Source organism: Leptonychotes weddellii, chromosome 2 (genome assembly GCF_054177405.1).
Source record: "Leptonychotes weddellii isolate Sample4059 chromosome 2, ASM5417740v2, whole genome shotgun sequence".
NCBI lineage: Eukaryota > Metazoa > Chordata > Mammalia > Carnivora > Phocidae > Leptonychotes > Leptonychotes weddellii.
The window spans coordinates 58,625,012-58,643,831 of NC_138370.1; the positions used below are offsets into that span (position 1 = coordinate 58,625,012).

At 39.9% G+C, this 18,820-nt stretch overlaps 1 long non-coding RNA gene across 1 annotated transcript; it reads left to right on the top strand.

Moving 5' to 3' along the window:
* The first annotated feature begins 561 nt into the window (after positions 1-561).
* On the top strand, positions 562-17,363 carry LOC145720308 (uncharacterized). The gene is made up of 3 exons (XR_014143225.1): positions 562-1,167; positions 2,912-3,032; positions 13,257-17,363. It is a non-coding gene; the product is annotated as an uncharacterized LOC145720308 (long non-coding RNA).
* Positions 17,364-18,820: the final 1,457 nt, after the last annotated feature.

Consider the following 18,820-nt stretch of genomic DNA (forward strand, 5'->3'; position numbering starts at 1 on the left):
TGCCATTTTCAACAACATGATGAACCTACGGTAAGTGAAGCAAGTCAGACTGAGAAAGACAAATACCATGTGATTTCAGTCATATGTGGACTCTAAAAAAACAAGACAAAGGAATAAACAAAAAGCAGAATCAGAGAATAAACTGCTGGTAGCCAGAAGGAAGGGGGTTGAGGGGTTGGGCAAAATGGGCGAGGGGGAGCAGGAAACACAGACTTCCACTTATTGATGAATAAGCCATGGGGATAGAAGGTACAGTATAGGGAATGATATGTAATAGTGTTGTATGGTGACAGATGCTAGCTACACTTGTGGTGAGCATAGCATAATGTATAGACTTGTTGAATCACCAAGTTGTACACGGAATTAATGTAACATATCAACTGTACTTCAGCATAAAAAAAAGACAAACGAGAAAAAGAATTTGTAAAAGAACAGCTCAAGACCACCCGGTTGTTGTTGTTCCTACTAATGGGCTGCAGCCCAGTCTTCAATGGCAGGCTGAGCACTCCAGTCTTTAATGAGGAAATGCTGAGTAGGCATAGAGAGCATCTCCAAGCCTTCAGACCAGCTAGTGAACTCGGATTGTATAGCAGTATATTTGTGAGCTGGAAGGAGTCTATTCACCCTGAAATTCCTCCATGGCCACAGCCTTTCCAGCAGCAGCCTGCTCTTCCTTTTCAATCTGTTCAGAATCTCTGTCAAAGTAGAGGTCAGGCGTGGCCCCCTTGGGTATTCACCAGAGATGGTCCCACTCATGCACAGAACTTCCCTGGCTATCTTCTGCCACATCAGAGCACTGAGTGAGCTCTCTCAGTGCAGTGCCCACCTATTGCAGGTGAGAGTCTGGGTTGCACAGAGCAATGTTAGTCAGGTTAACATAAGACACCTTTCTGAGAGGCTGGTGGTCAGCCATGGGATCAGTAACCATTGGAAGGCTGCCTGGATCTCATTGATGAAGGTTCCAGGAGTGAAGTGACTAATGATAGGAGTGGCTTCAATGGCAGCAGGAAACTTCAGCACAGCCCACGGGCCAGTATTCCTGGAGGATGTGACACGGACATCAGCTGGGTTTTTTTAAACTGTGATGAAACAGGAACAACACAAACCTCCCCAAAAGAAAATTCCAGGCCCAGAAGAACTCACAAATAAAATCTTCCAAACATCGAGGTAAGACTCATTACTATCTGAGACAAAATCTTTCCTAGAATAGAGAAAAAAAGGGAAAGCATCCAATTCATCCTACAAAGCCATTGTTAACACTGGTCCCAAACCCTGTCCAGGACATTTCAAAATGGAAGTCCAGTTTGTCGCATATGCGTAGATGCAGGAAACCTCAAGGAAATAACCCAGCACATGTAAAGTTATTTTGGGAAGGAGTGCAGCGTTGCTTTAACATACAGAAAATAATTCACTACATTCATAGCAAAAAGAGGAAAAAAATCCAATAATATTTAGATGCAGAAAAACCATTTGATAAAATTCAATACCTATTTTTGACCTAAAAATAAATCCCCTGGGGGCGCCTGGGTGGCTCAGTCAGTTAAGCATGTGCCTTCGGCTCAGGTCATGATCTCAGGGTCCTGGGATCGAGCCCCAAGTCATGCTCCTTGCTCAGCGGGGAGTCTGCTTCTCCCTCTCCCCCTGTCCCTCCCACCACTCATGCTAACTCTCTCTCAAATAAATAGATAAATAAAATCTTAAAAAAAATAAATCCCTTGGGAAAGTAGGGCTCAATGGGGAGTCCCTTAACGTACAAAAACCTGCAAGAAACAACACACTTCATGGTAAAGTGATAAAAGCTTTACCCTTACAACTGAGGAGGGGAGAACAATGCCTAATACCACCATTCCTATTCAACTCTTTATTGGTGGTGCTCCCCAATGCCAGCCCTCAGAAACTGGAATATTTCAGGATCTAGCAATATCTCTGGATTTCTGATGATACTAATTCTGCATCTACCAGGAAGAGCTCTCTTCTCTACTGAAAAACCACTGGGATTTATCTTGAAAGGCAGAACATTTGCATATAGTACAACCCAGCAGTTTCACTCCTAGGTATGCTATGGAGAAAATTTTGTACCTATGCACCAGGAACAATTAGAAGAAAGTTCATGGCAGCACAGATCATGATATGTATCTTTTTCTATTATGAAAATGGTAGTTGGGGGGCCTGGGTGGCTCAGTAATTAAGTGTCTGCCTTCGGCTCAGGTCATGATCCCAGGGTCCTGGGATGGAGCCCCACGTGGAGCTCAGCAGGGATCTTGCTTCTCCCTCTCCTCCCAGCTCGTGCTCTCTCTCACTATCTCTGTCTCTCTCTCTCAACTAAATAAATAAAATATATAAAAAAAAGAAAATTACAGTTTTTAACAGAATTGATTAATAAATTGTGGAAGTTTAACACAAGAAAGCATAAAATCATGAAAATAAATAAAATAAAATAAAATAAATAACCATCTGATTTGTGATTTGTGAATGCTTAATGTTGAATGCATGCATATATTTGTGAAAAGAAGTTTTAAAAATTAAGGGAATGCTAAACACAAAATTTAAATAGTGATTAGTGCTGATCTGGACAGGAAGCAGGGAAATGGGATGAGGAGAAATACATGAGTAGAGGCAAATAACGTTTTATTTCCTGGTTGGGTGATGGCTTCATTGGTGTTCATTATGTCATTGTTTTATAATGTATATACTTTATGCATGTATCTTCTTTCTGTGTACCAAGTCTGTACACCAAATGACTATGTCTTTTATTACAAATGATAGTAAATCAGGGGAAAAGATTTGCTGCGGGATGATTCCCTTGCTGTGGAGTACATGGCCATTCACGTGCAGTGTCTTATTTTACCTAGTTAATGAGGGTCATCTGAAATGCTTCAAAACTACCAGCTGCTGTGTCTCACTTTTGCAGGTAATACAAAGGCACACCCCAAAAGAAAAAAAATTACAAGACTTGATTGAGCTCTTGGCCGACTTTTATCATCAGATTACCTCAGAGGTTACTGGCCACCCTATGGATGGGCTTCTTTCGGGTAAGACACCCAGTGAGCTGTGATTCCATCACATGCCACGAGCTGAAGAAGGCTGTGGACATGGCAGGCATTCTGTGGCTTATCTAGAAGAGAGAATACAATCGGCTAGCAGCTTGTTTGGTCTATCCAGAACATGGAATGAGCTCATCCAGCAAATATTAAGGCACAAAGTTCTAAACAGTGTGCCCTTTTCACCAGAGGGCAGTTTGAATCTCAATATAATGTTTCTTGAATTTTAGAGCTTCCACTTACTTTCAAAACATTTCTTGTAAATATAAAAGTTTTCTGGCCTTAAAATTTTATAGTATCTGAAAGCTAGAGTTGACTGATGTAATATTTGTGTTTTTCCTCAGACTGTTCTGGATAGTTTAATTCACAGCTGCAACTGGTACCTTGCCTTAGTCAAGATTTTAAAACTTTGTCTTTAGGATAAAACTGCTCACATGTGACTAAATTAGCTTGAGTGTAAACATTTATTTAAAATGTAAGAGTTAGAATTTACTTTTTTTTTAATAGAAAAAGTAATTTAGGAGAATCATTTGGCATTGCTTTTGCTTAGCAAATTATCTATTGTGTTATGATTTTGCAATGGCTGGAGAAAAACCTTCAAAACAGATAAAGGATGAAAAAGTTATTTTTCTTATATTTATATTTTCCTTTTCTTCCTTATTATATGTACTAAATATTCTAGGGTTTGCAGGTTAGTGAAAGCATTCAAAGAAAAAGTAGGTGGCTCAAATAAAATACTTGTTTCTGAAAGCCTATATATTCCAATTGTTATAGTGTAACTAAGAATAAATAAAAAGTCACACAAGTGTTAAAAATGTCCTGGATGGAATTAAAATTTTGGAATTTTAAAATATCAAACTTCTAGTTAACTGGTGACTAGAATGGACTTATACTTATCACTTGGAAAAATATTTTAATCTCAACTGGCTTTACCCAATGATAAATATTTCACAATATTACAAGTGACTTAAAATCTGTAGTACAGATTATTGCTAAAAGTTGCAATAAAAACTTTATTGATGATGTGACTTTCAGCTTTTACCTGTAAAAGGATTATAGTCTCCTTTAAGAAGAAACACATAGTTAAGTGTAATACTAAGCTATGATCAGCTCTGCAAAAACAATTAACCTTTCCAGCTCAAGCATACAGTATAGCTTCAGTTTAGACTGAAGCAAATTATTAGTTATGTAATACAAACTCTGAGGTGTGCAACCTGACCCAGGATGGGGGTAATAGAACCACTGTGGATCTTCACAAAGATGTTTTAGGCTATCCTGCAGTGCTTGTATGCTAAAGAGGAAACTGACTTCTGTATGTAACAGGACTGTGTTCAGGACCAACGCCGGGTTATGGCCTCAAGATACATTGGGACAGAATAAAAAAAAATCAGCAACAAAGCCTCATCTGGCACACTCTGTCTTGATCCTGTGATTTTTTTTGTGTGAGAGTTCAAGTCTTTTGAGTGCTTTTTTTTTTTTTTTCTTTTTTTTGTACCAATTTGTGACTTTGTGAAATTAGCCAAGACATAAAAATCTTTGACTTGCAGACTGGACCAGCACTGACAATAATACACGCTTTATTAAAATTCATACATGTTTAGGTGAAAGGATTGGCCTGATTTTTTTGGTTCAACTGCTAAGGGGATCTGTTAGTGACATTATGACCTGTCCAGCCACATTTATCTCTGTTGTCCTTTATGACAACAAGCAGAAGTCAGGTCTGTCCCACGGGTCCCTCTGTGTCTCCTAGCAATGAAGCCTGGCGGTGAGCCTGAATTGTTGCTATGTATTGTGCAATCTAAACACATGCATGGGAATGGACTCAGCCTTATTAGAACCAGACTGAAGCAATGTGCCAGGAATTATTTACCAGGTTTTAAAAGTCCCAATAAAGCATGGTAAATGATAGATCAAAGGCATTCAAAAATCTGGTGGCTGTTGATAAACTGGACCAAGTTGCTTAGGACTTCGTAACTAAAATGTTTGTTTATATATTGTAAAAAGGGTTATTTAGTGGTGTCATCATCAAGGGAGAAGGAAAGCTACAAAAGCTGTAAAAATTAGTAAAGTCACCTTCAATGAAATCTCTGGTCCAACAAACCCACTGAACTCTGATGAGATTGGATGAAATAGCAGAGCTAATAGCAGGTATCCTGGGGGCATATTTAAAGGTAAGAAACAAAAAGCACTAAGAATTTTCTTCCTTTAGCTTACATTTGAATGGTAATAATGAAAGACCCAATGAGGAAGTCGTCCCTGTGCTTCCTTTTTAGTACTTATCAAATCACACCATGAAAAACCATCTTCCTGTTTGGAGGATGGTGCTATTGGAGAAGCACGGAAAGGGCTAGAACAGGCTTGACTTCCTCGCCATTCATACCACCACTCTTGCCCGTTCCCCTGTTGCCCTTGAATGCCAGGAAGCTGGTGTTGTTTGAGAGCAGGGAGCAAGACAAAAGCGAACTGGCTCGTGTGGGTTCTAATTTATGAAATAGACTCAAAACGATATGCCCCCAATAAGTGACTGCAGCCTCGGGAAAGCATCTTGGATTTCTACTGAATTGCCATCCCTATGCAGTTCGAGTTAAGGGGAGCAGAGCAAACGTGGCATGATCACCGTCACTTACAGCACCACGTTCTCTGTGAGTAATTTTAAGGAGCGAAAGAGGACAAAACTAACGTTTGCTGAGAGGCTGGCGCCTTACATTTTTTTCTCCATTCTATGATGTAGCCCAAACTACCCCTATTTTTAGTAATGAGGAAACTGAGACAGAGAGAGCGAAAGTAATTTGCCAAAGATTATGCTTCTGATCAGTGACAAAGCTGAGATTTGACTTTGGATCTGTCCCCAAATATTTACATTATTCTAGACTAAGACCACCCACCAGAAGCACCTTTGGAGATTCGAAAAAATATGCATGCCTGATAGTATCCTTGATGGATTTGAAAGGAGAGGGAGAAACAATTGATAAAGTTTAAACGTGGACTATGGATTAGGTAACAGTGATTTATCAATATTAAATTTCCTGATTTTGGTAATTGTACTGTGAAAATAATGCCCTTGTTTTTGGGAAATACACACTTAAATATACATCCATAGATAGATATTCTATATCTGTATCTATGTGGAGAGAGATGAACAAATCGATAGAGACAATGACAAAACAAATGGGGCAAGATATAAACAATGCTCGGTGTGAAGCACTGTATTTTGTGAAAATACTGACAATAATACCTTTCATCCCATAGTTCTTTTACTAGGATGAGGGGTGTATTTCCCCCCTCTGAATTTGGGTGGGCATGTCTATGGCAGAAATGATGCTGTATGACTTTCCAGGCTACATAATAAAAGGCAATAGAGCTGCTGCCTGCTCCTCCTGCACGCCCACGCTAGGACCCCGGCTGCCATGCTCTGGGGAAGCTCAAGCAGCCTCTCTGGAAGCCGTGTGGAGAGTCCCCCCACCCTGCACCGCCCGGAAAGGAACGGAGGTGCACAGCTCTCAGCACTGGCTGAGCACTGATCTCATAGCAACACTGATTTGCCAGTCAAAGGAAGAGCCATCTTGCTCAAACTACTCTAACCAGTACCGCTCCTGGTGCTGCACGGAGCAGAGGCAAGCCTTCCCTCTGACACACACCAAAGGTCAGGTCTGTGAGTTAAAATAGAACTGTGTTTTTGTTTTTGTTTTTAAGTCACTACCTTTTGAAATGTTTATTATGTAGCAATAGAAAGCAAGAACTCTGAGTGAAGAGTATATGGCAGTTCTTTATACTATTCTTGTAGCTTTCTCAGGAGTTTACAATGATATCAAAATGGAAGTTAAAAGTACACATACTCAGACTCTACCTTCAGAGGTTTAGTGCAGAGAGGCATGTGTATTTTGAAACAACTAAACAAACCAAAACCAAACAAAAAGACTTCTCAGGAGATTCTGATAGATGTCTTTATTTATAAATCACCAGTCCAGTTGGAAAGGAGCAAATTGAGAACTATGATAAAAAATTATGTAAGTTTCAAAATTATGTCAAATGAAGTTATGCTAAAATATAGTAAGAACTTCAATAAATGAATCATGCATATACATAGATGACTGGGATTTTTTTTAGTTATTACCTGAACCTTTTTTTTTTAATGTGATATTTCCTTCATTATTTGAAGTTTGAGGCCATTCTAATGAGAATTTTTAGGTTCTTTCAAGACTAAGGTTTGTCCTGTATGGCTGTCAAGCTATGAATATTTTTTCTATTCTTTGTGTGAACTTGACATACTGAACACTTCTATGGTGAGAGTTTGGAGAATATGGGTCATATTCTTGTTATAGACCTGTACCCTAAGAAAGGTGACCAGCAATCCAGATCATATTCAAGTGATGTTTCACATTTTGAAATTTATCTAGATTAATGTCAATATCCAAGTGGTTGGACTTCTTGAGTCTACCACGATTGTCCTCTTAAGCAAGTCATAAGGAAGAGCAGGAGTTGTGTCATTTTGTATCAACAAAAGACTTCCACGCAGTGGTTGAGATAGAGAAATGACGTCCTTTGCCGAAGAAACATGTCAGGACCCCAGACAAGCAGATTGAAGCAGGCATCCAGGGTTGACCTGGAATTGAGCAAAAACCTGAAAGAGGTATAGGAGCCTTTTCATCTTGACCAGGAAAACACATGTGAGAGTTGGGTAAGGTGGCCATGACCTTGGTGGGTGTGTTCATGCCAAGCACTATACATTTTACACTCCACCCACCAGTAGAGAATGGGATCTTACTATACTGTCAGATTTGTTTATCTCTGGTGTAGGGGCCTCTATTATTTCTTCTCTCTACAAATGGCACAACAATCTATCCAGTACTTCAAGCCAAAATCAGAGAAAAAACCCCTAGATTTCTCTTCTGTTCTTCGTTTCCATATCAAATTTCCATGTCGTTTGGTCTCACCTAAAAATGCTTATAGTTTTCCTCCACTCATCTTCATTCCCACCTTTGATGCCCTAGTTCAGGCCCTTGTGGTCTATGACAACTACTTCAGTAGCTCCTAATTGGTCTCCTGACCTCACGTATTGACACCTTCTGATTCACCCATTCCTCTTTCCTGCCTGTCACATTTAATACATATAAACCATTATATATTACTCTTTTCTATAGATTTTTTTTTTCTTTTAGAGAGAGGGGGAGTGAGCAAGCACAGGAGGGGCAGAGGGAGAGGGGGAATCCTAAGCAGGCTCCACGCTGAGCTTGGAGCCCAACATGGGGCTCAATCCCATGACCCTGAGATCATGACAAAAGCCGAAAGCCAGAGTTGGTGGCTTAACCAACTAAGCCACCCAGGTGCCCTATATATTACTCTTGATCAAAGTTTTTTGGTGTTTTTCATTATGTGCATATTCAATTTCAGGTCTTTTTTAGGAATCACATGACCCTTCCCAATACAGCTCTTGCCTACCTTTCTAATTTCATCTCTTGCCACTTTCTTTTGAATTTAATGCTTCATCCCTACAAACCTACTTCTATTCCTGAATATTCTATGCTCTCTCACACTCCTGTGCCCTTGGGCAAACTCTTCTCTGCCCCCTCTGTGTTTGTGTCCTGCCTACCTGGCAATTTCCTATTAATGCTTCAAGTCTCAATCCAAATGCCATCTTGTGGGTGCAGTTGTTAGCGTTATCTCCTTTAGAGCAATGATCATATACATTCAACATCCAGCACATGTTTATTGAACAGATACCGTATGCCTGGCCATTTTTAGGCATTGGGGATAGAGAATTAAATAAGAATATAAAAAGTTTCTGCTCCTGAGAAGATGAGTTCTACCACAATGGTTAATTTGCCCTCCGTCTCCTCACTAGTTAGTATATGATTTGAGATCAGGGTATTCATTTTAATGATCTTTGTATCCTCTGCACCAAGCACAGCTCCTGTCCCAAGCAGGAACTGAGCAAAATTTTATGATTATTTAATGAATAACCTGATATTAGTTTCCAAAGGACAAGTTGAATCAAGGAGAAAAGTAGTAGATGTCAGAGGACAGACTCTTTTTCAAAATCCTTGTTTCAAGTTTTCCTTTTAACGTAGTCCAATGACCTTGTGCCCTAAAGCAATCTCTATATGATGTTTTTTATTTCTTTCTTTGCATTTATATTGCTTTATCTCCTTTCCTGAGCAGTCCAGGTATCATGCTGCTATTTCTAGGATGAAGGGGTAACTTCTAAGGGGAGATGATCCCAGGAAAGTCATGAGGGAATGAAGGTTCCATTTCCCCTGTCCTAAAACTCTCCTTTATCCCAGGCAGACCCTTTTTTAGAGACTCAGGATACCCCCTTTCTCCATCACTAAATTTCCTTTCAGGGAAGTCTCAGACATGACGATATGACATGATTATTTACACCCTAGTGAGACTGTGAATATATGAGAGTATATCACCTCTTCCACTGAATTTGTCTTGATTCTAGTGGACAAATGGAAAGTTGTGAGTCTAAGAGAATTTCCACCAATAAGATATGGTTTTGATGATAAAAATTCTCCCTCCCTCCCTGAAACCACAAAAGATAAATGCTTATGTGCATATCCTTATGCTGTCCCTATTCCTTGTTTAAGCTGGTAGTACTTCTAAAGCCAGGAACTGAAAAAGCATGCTCCATCCCCACCCCGAAACACACAGACATACGCACTTAAATTGGAGGTCTGGATGGAGTCAGCACACAGCCACTGGAGGAGGGAGGCTGGGCAATGGCCCTGGAAATGGTTACTATAATGCTCTCTTTCTAGGAAGGCATGCACAGGTTTGATTCACTAGAATGATTCTAAGTATCTTTAGAACAGAAACAGTCTCTCCTTGAAAGAACTACTGTGGGTTTATTGTTTCAGAGTTTCAGGCTGTAATGGTTCCATCCAGCAGAATTACCTGAAGGAAATGGCCGTAAAATCCTTTTAGTTCTTTTATTTACTAATGCAGTTTTACACCATTCAATCCACTGAACTGCAGCTTACAACAGAAACCATCACAGAGCTCCTACCATATAGAACAATAGCTATTGAAATCCTACCTGCGGAGCTCCTGATACTGTTTTCGTTCTGTGTTGAGAAACTTTTTATTCTTTGGGTTCTCTGTGTTTTATTAGAAGCAAGTATGCCAATTTCAAATATTAAAAATACATAAAAATATGTCTTTCTTTGGGCTCAGTGGACACATTCGTGCTGAGAAAGTTGGGATAATGCCTGGAACTGATTCACCTCGTACAACAATCTTATAGCTACTGCATGGAGAGGGTTATTTTGGTATCCTGTGACCTTAAAAAGAATTGGAGATAAACATTTAATAGTCAGCCACTCATTCGCCCAGAGTGTATTGAGTACCCATCATGTATGCGGCACACTCTCTGTTAGTGTCTAGATATTCAATGGCAAAGAGAGCAGTCTCTTCCCTACCCTGACAGAGTTTACAAAGAGAGGGCAGATTAAAACAGAAAAAGATGCCTCACAAACAGATAGATAAACACATGCTGTAATAATTGCTAGGAGGAAGACACGAACCAAAAGATTATAGTCGATTCTAATTTACATTGGGCTCATATATATACAATCAAGATCTTTTACTTAAACCCCCCAAATGACTTTCTGTCACATTTAAAATCAAGTTCAAAGGGCTCATTGATGCGCAGAAGGCCCTGTATGGTTTTGTAGCCCACTGTCCCGTTTCCATTTGTAACCCCCTTCTCCCACACTCACATAATTTATTCACATGGGTCTTCTTTCTATTGCTTACTATTCCAAGCTTGATTCTGCTCCAGTGCTTCTGCTCCCATGCTCCTTTCTATTTGGAATACTTTTCCTTTGGGTTCTCTCATGGCTGACTTCTTCCCGAGAGGTCTCAGCACAATAGCCCCTCTTCAGGAAGTCTTTCCCTGATTATCCAATTCCAATAGCCCCTTACTTCCACTTATCTTTTCACCACCACAGTACCTTAGACTTAGATCATAGAGTTATGTGACATTCTTGTTTAGTGTGTGTGTGTGTGTGTTCCTTTGTTGACTTGTTTATTTTCTGTCTCTCTCACTGGAAGGTAAGCTCTGTGAGATATGTGAGACCTCAGCACTCACCCCAGAACCTAGAATTTGGCATGTGGAAGTTTTTATTACTCTATTCAGAACCACCTCTGAGTCATACATGCTAAATATAGCCAAATCCAATCCAGTGCTTTCCTGAAGTTTGCTGTCCAGCTTGAATCAATAGTCAGGTGGGAGATTCAGCTTCTGATTGATATCTATTGAGACCTTCTTGGCCAATCATATACACACATTTCAAGGAGGTGAAATTTAGTGTAGAGTCCCAGGACAGTTAAATCCACTTGCAAGTAAAAAAATCTCCAAAACAATCAACAGAGTCAGAGCTTGGTGGAGACATATTTTCAAATTGCCTTTTTCAAAGAGTACACATAGTCCCTCTGAAACACCAGCAGGTTGCCCACTTTCAAGTTCTAGTGTGTTTTACCCAGAAGGGAAAAAGGACTTACCTTCAAAGTTTAATCTTAAGATACAGAAAAATATTTTATAGGAAAAAATTGTGGTGTTCCACTCTCAATCAGGACTACTATTTCCTCTAAAAAATTCCTGAATTCTTCACGTAATTGCTGATATTAACAACACAACAAATGTTTCATTTTAATGGCAAAGGCATCTGTGTTAATGGTGGCTTCCTTAAGTTAGTATTATATAGCAGTAGCTAAAACTACATTTGGGAACATTTTTCTGGAATGTCAGCACATCTGTAGTGCATCTGTAACTGATTAAAGTCGAAACAAAGAAACTAATTTAAAAAATATTTTAAAGTCTGAGTATAGTTGACACATAATATCACATTAGTTTCAGGTTTACAGTGTAGTGATTCAACTTCTCCATACAGTAAACTATGCTCACCACAAGTGTCGCTCCCATCTATCACCATACAAAGCTATTACAATACATTGGCCAAATTCTCTATGCTGTGTTTTTTATTTCCATGACTTATTCATTTCATAACCAGAAGCCTGTATCTCACTCTCCCCTTCACCCATTTTGCCCATCCCCCATCCCTCTTCCCTCTGGCAACCATGAGTTTTTTCTCTGTATTTATAGGTCTGATTCTGCTTTTTGTCTGTTTCAAGAAACTAATTTTGGAAGATGAATCTCCAGTTCCCTCATAGACCCTTACTCTTTTACTTGATCCTAGTATTTTTAGAAGACTAAAGAAGAGCTAGTGAGTTAACTTCTACAAAGAATGAAAACAATGGTATTAAAACCAAATCAGAATAGAAAATGAAGGAGAAAAAACCCTTTAGAATTCAAAACCTTATATAACCTGCTGTATGCATATGACTAGCTGGTAGAAGGGACACTTGGGCCCATGGGAATCCAAACCTATTGACTCTTTCAACTCTTTTCAAAGGGGAAACTAGTAATGCCCACTTGACATCATGTGGAGGGAGAGCTCCCACTTGTCCTCTTCCTTAGTTTCCAGCACCACAGAGAAGTCTGTGTTCAGCTGGTAGGGCTGTATATCTCAGCTTTAGACATCTTGACAGTGCCAGGGGAGAGTCTCAGTGCAGTTGTATGAGGAAGGCCAGTGGCCCCTGCAATTAACACCCTTAGTCATTACGCGCTATAGCTGCCTGCTTTGTCTTGATCAGCTGCCGTTTTGGGGCTGGGCTGACAAGGCTCTGTGAAGATGAAGCAGTGTCGCAAGGTGTCTTTTGTGTTAATAGGTGAGGATGGAGAAGGCTCAGGTGGAGTGCTGAAGGGTGATGAAAGGATTCTCCATGTGAGAAATATATTTTCAAGTTATTAGGGAATTCCAGCAACTGGGCTTATCCTTATTACTTCTTGTTGATCGAAGACTTTGGTCATATAATAAAAAGAAATTAGTTTCTTTACCATAAGATAGTATAACATCTGTATTTTAACGTGTAGATGTGTTTGGCATAAATAGACTTTTTATTCCCTCCCCATTTCAAATAAGATTTTACCAGTAACAACCATGGGTGTGTTAAGGGAAAATAAGGTAATAATGAGGATCCTTTTACTTCTTCAGGTAGCATCCATCTCTTACCCACAAACTGACAGATTAATATCAACTAAAGAAAGTGTCTTATTGCTTGTTAGTTACCTAAGTTAGCTTATGGCTTGTTAATTCTGCTTCATCAAGTTGCCAGAGGGATGCCAACACTGCCTTTTTATTTTCTTCTTAGGTATATGGAAGACCAATAAGTCGTTGACAGAATACTTTTGATTGCTATGAAGGATTATCCTGAGCAGATAAGGGAAATCCTTCTCAAGTTTCAATACATAAAAATTATAAATAAAATATAACAACAGCAAAAATGAAAAATCCTTAAATATATACTTGAGCTCCAAAGAAAGGGGACTCCTCAGGTAAATGAATGAAGAGGGACTTGAAACTCAGGTCAGGGCGTTAGATGTGACATGAGGCCCTGGCAAGGGAATGGAGACTTGAAGTGGGCTCTGTGTCTGCAGCAGGCTGGAGCTAAACTCCTCATAAGACTCAGAGCACCAAGATAAAAAAAATGCACACAAAGTTGGTCCTAGACTTGTGAGACCCATAGGGCTCAAAATTCAACACTCAAAAATTGCTCAGTAGGATTCTTCTCCAACCCAGGGAACGTTGGAAAATTAACTCCTCACCGATATGTAGCTAAAAATGACAAGCGACAAGTAGAAACAAGTGCCACCAAGAGTCAGAGAATGCAATAAATGAGAGACTTTGCCTGCACAAATATTGTAGACATAAAATATCTGATAGACCATAGGGGCAATAGCCAAGCAATATATAAAATAACAGGTAACCTTGGAAACAAACCAAAAAAGAATATTTAGGAATAATAAAATTTACAGAAACTGAAGCTTGAAAAGTGCAACTAATTAAGTAAACAGTGTAATCACTGAATTGGAAAAGTGAATGGAAAGACTGATAAAAAAATGGAGAAAAATTAAGCATAGAGAGATAAAGAGATGAAAAATATGAAAGAGATGCTAAGATCTGTAGAGGATAAAATAAAAATATCCATCAACATATGCTGATAAAATTCCAGGAAAAAAAAGAATGAGAGAATACGGCAGAGCTTGGTATTAAAAGAGATAATAGCTCAGAAGAACTTCCTGGAATTGAAGACAGCTCTCAGGTTGAAGAAGTACACCAAGATCCAAAAGGAAAGAGAAAAATAAATTACACCCAGAAAAACCACAGCAAAATTGCAGAATATCAAGAATAGAAAAATTTAGTTAATCAAAGGAAAAAAACCAGCTAACTTCTAAAGGAACAATGATTAAATTGGCAACAGATTTCTCAGCAGCTGCAATCCAGAGATACAAAACGGTGAAATAATAGTTTCAATGTTCTGATGTAAAATCATTGTCAACCTAGAACTCTATACAGCTCAACTATGACCTGAGAGTGAAGGCAAAATTAAGATATTTTGAGTCATATAAATATAGAGAAGACATGTTTCCAGGCATGGGTGTCAGCCTGTTATTGGTACTGATGCTCTCTTCTTTAGAAGTTTAGGTATTTCGAGATAGATGCTGAGTAACAGGAGTGGACAGACATGGATTCGGTGGACAGGTTGCTGACCATCCATTACTCTCTCCTTTTAGGGTGCCTTCCAGGATGAAGTGGCCAAAGTGGTATTCTTTTTTTTTTTTTTAAGATTTTATTTATTTATTTGAGAGAGAGAGAATGATCGTGGGAGAGAGCACAAGTGGTGGGGGGTGCAGGGAGAGGCAGAAGGAGAAGCAGATTCCCCGCTGAGCAGGGACACTGATGAGCTTGATGCAGGGCTTGATCCTAAGATCCTGGGATCATGACCTAAGCCAAAGGCAGACGCTTAACCGACTGAGCCACCCAGGCACCCCCCAAAGCAGGATTCTTATACATCATCTATGTTTCCCAGGATCCTTGCAATTAGATTCCCGCAGTGATTTATGCTCAGTCAGATGTACTCACACAGGATCTGCATTTGCTGTTTGTGTTGCTTCTGTTGGCAAGCTGAGTAGTGAAACTTTCACCCCCGTGCTGGAGTGCTAGCAGAGGCCCTAGGGACCACGAGCTACTTTTTTTGTCCATAGAGAGAGGCAGTGTGGAGAACACCCATATTTTTGGATGTAGTTGGAGCAGTTTGCCTTGGATCTCAAGACATATAGTAGCAGAGTTGCAGGGATTTCTGTCTGTGGTGGCTGCGTGTGTGTGGTCTTTTCCTCATCGAAGGGAAAGATTGTAGCTGGGAAAGGATGGTTCTCGAACAAGTGACTTCCTGTATATGGAAGAGGTACTAAGTCTTAGTACCCAGTTGTGAAGTGTAGTCATAGTGTGTGCTGCAGTGCTGTGCCCAAGTTGTTTTTATTCACTGACACACCCATGCCCCGGCTGCCATGAGTGTTGGCTGTTAGCAGCTCCTAGATGTCCTTCTCTAAAGAAATGCCCCAGAAGACAGGATCTAGGTTACCTGGAAATTTATGCATCATCCTCCAGGGGCGGTCCCCAGCCAGTATCTGAAGGGCAATAGGGCACAAAAGGCCAGTCTTCTTACTGTGAGGGGGGAACTCTATGGTGATTTGTGCCCTGGAGTTTCCTCATGAGATCAGGCTTAAAATCAGCCTTCAGCTGAAACTATATTTTCTTTTTTGCTTTTCCCCCCTGCTCTAGCCTGCCTTTTGTCCTCTTCTGAGAATTCACTCAGTAAATCTTGAACAATAATCCTTTTCTCAGGCTCTGCTTCTAGGGAACCACATCTAAGAGAGTTGGTGCCAGGAGTGGGCCTATGAAACAGACCGTAAGGATAGGATTTGCTTAGTCTCAACTGGGTTGAAAAACGGATCCTGTTATGGATGGTAGGTGGAAGGCTGATGGTCACTAGAATGCTGTATTGATAACATTTTCAGAGACTTTCACTTGTGGTGGATTGGGATGGGATAGAGGTGAGAGAGGATGCACTAGATAGTGTGATTTCTTGAGCATTTGAAAGGGTTGGGGAGAAGAGTAATTCTAAGGACTATGGAATTGGAGGTCTACTGCTAACTGCAAATCATTTATTGTCAGGGAGAAGTGGCAAGCTTAGATATATTAATTAACATCTTGAAGTTCAGTGTGATGTTCAAAGAAACTTTTTAACAATATGTCAAGAGACTCATCTTCTGCAACCAGAGGGCCACGTAAACCATGATTTGGGCATAGGACTGAATTGTACAGTTGGAAAAGACTTTAGAGGAGGTTGAATTTTTCAGCTCAGGTAAGTCTCCCATGTCAAAGTCAAGGCTGTGTGCTGTGGGAGAGGTGCGACCCCAGGACTTCAAATGGGTAGACTTGAATAGATGTATTTGAGAACCTTGAGTCCATAGATTCCCTCAAACTCTTTGCAGAAGGGGCCCATTTTCTCATAGTTGAGGACAAAGACACAAACAAAGTGCTCGTTCTCAGCATTGGCCCTTATATCCGCTCCTGATCGCCAAAACAATAACTGGAGTCAAATCCCAGCATAGTTTAGAGAGAGAAGTAATGGGCCTGTGTCAGAGGCAAAGATAGAGACCAAATGAACTGCAGAACTTAGTTTGTATTGGCAGGAACCAGGAGACTATGAAGAATGTCTTGGAGGCCCCTGATAGATAAGCAAGAGTTTCTCAATATGGGGCATCCTTCCATGGTGCAGGTTTCAATACTTGCACATGAGCAGTTGAAATACCTTCTGGATTGGCACCTAGAAGTTTAGAAGTCTTTGAGCTGCACTAAAGGAAGTAAGAGGGCAGAACTGCTGTGGCAGATGGGGCAGGAGGGGACGGGTTCAGAGAAGTAGGAATGTGAATATTTATCCTCAGGAAGACTTGGAGGATACCGTGCTCACCAAGTCAATAGGAAATTCATTGATGAAGGTGAAACCAGATTCACTGAGATCAATGGTGCTTGTTTTCTCCAGGTTAGAGCTTATTCCTCCTGATACATCTATTTTTCAATATATAATATCTTAGTAGGGGTGATAGCTACTAACAAGAGTTTTGTTATAATTTAGACTAGCCAATTAACTGAGAAGGTGAAAATTTCTTAATAAGACTGTTGTGATGGGCAATAGCTTCTATTTCCAGTAATATTTAAGCTTAAAATTTTCCTCAAAAAATTGTTATATTTTTATCATCTTAGGAAATTACAATGATAATTAATTGCTATTGTTTATTCTCATTCATTGCATTATAAAAATGTAACTGAATAGTCTTTAGCTCAGATATTGGACTTTGTACCTCAAGAGAAATAAATTGCTTAATTCTTTTTTATTTTTTAAATATTTTATTTATTTTTTGACAGAGAAAGACACAGCGAGAGAGGGTACACAAGCAGAGGGAGTGGGAGAGGGAGAAGCAGGCTTCCCACGAAGCAGGGAGCCCAATGCTGGGCTTGATCCCAGGACCCTGGGATCATGACCTGAGCTGAAGGCAGACGCTTAATGAACGAGCCACCCAGGTGCCCCTCTTTTTTTTTTTTTTTTTACTAAGATTTTATTCATTTATTTGAGAGAGAGAGAGAGAGCACAAAGGGTGAGTGAGAGGGAGAAGCAGACTCCCCGCTGAGCAGAGAGCCCGATGTGGGACTGGATCCCAGGACGTTGGGATCATGACCTGCACCAAAGGCAGACGCTTAATCAACTGAGCCACCCAGGCACCCATAAATTGCTTAGTTCTTAACAAAATTTCATGGATGGCCTCAAACTTAAGACAACCACCTCAGTTTGACTAAATCTATCTTTTCAAGTAGACTGACTATCCTGTAAAATTATCAATGAAGTGTCTTTGGAAAGAAAATTTTCCCTGAAGTTTCAGGTAAATCCCTAACCCTTCCAAGACATCTTCCTAGTGGTCCATAAGGAAATTATCTTTTATAAAATGAGATTAGGAGAATTCTGTTAGTGGACCAATTCGAAGAGAACTTGTACCTTCCCTCAGGAAATTTGAGTTATATTTGGAGCACTTGCTGCAGTAATGTACTACTACTATTTTTTTTAAGAAAATGAAACAAGTAAGTGAAGCAAAGTGATCTGACCTGGTACATCAGCCCTGGGTTGCCATGATTTGGGCATAGGACTGAATTGTACAGTTGGAAAAGACTTTAGAGGAGGTTGAATTTTTCAGCTCAGGTAAGCCTGGGCTCACAGTGCCCCTTAGCTCCTAGGACACGCCGTGACTGCTCCCCTAAATACAGGGTGGGGATGTTGTATCCCATAACAACCAATGCGGTGCCTCTTACAGAGTAAGGAGTCAACACTAGTTGACTAGTTCCATCTAATACAGAGAAATGTTCAGGAGTGACGTTGATCACATTGATCATCGAGGTCAATGTAGTTGACCATTTACGTTTGGGACTTTATTTCATTTCATGCCAAAATGAGGTAACATTGTGAAAATAAAGTGCTATTTGCCATGTCTGGTTTGATCTGTGTATTTTAATCAATTTTTAAAGCCATTGTCTTTTCTCTGTGTGAACGAGATTTCGAAGTTTGCCATGCACACCGGTTCCTCTGAAAGCTGAACATAATTTTAGACCTTAAGCATTTCAACGTATCGAACTAAATTATGTATCTTTAATATAGTTGTGAAACCTAACTAAATTCACATCTAAATGGGTACAGCGTTTTGACATCTTTCTCCTCCTTGATTGAATTAAAGCTATTTTTTATTAAGCCTAAAAAAGCCCTGGGAGATTGGAAGTAGCTTGCGCAATGGCTCCATAAATCCTGATTATAATGTGTTTTATCAT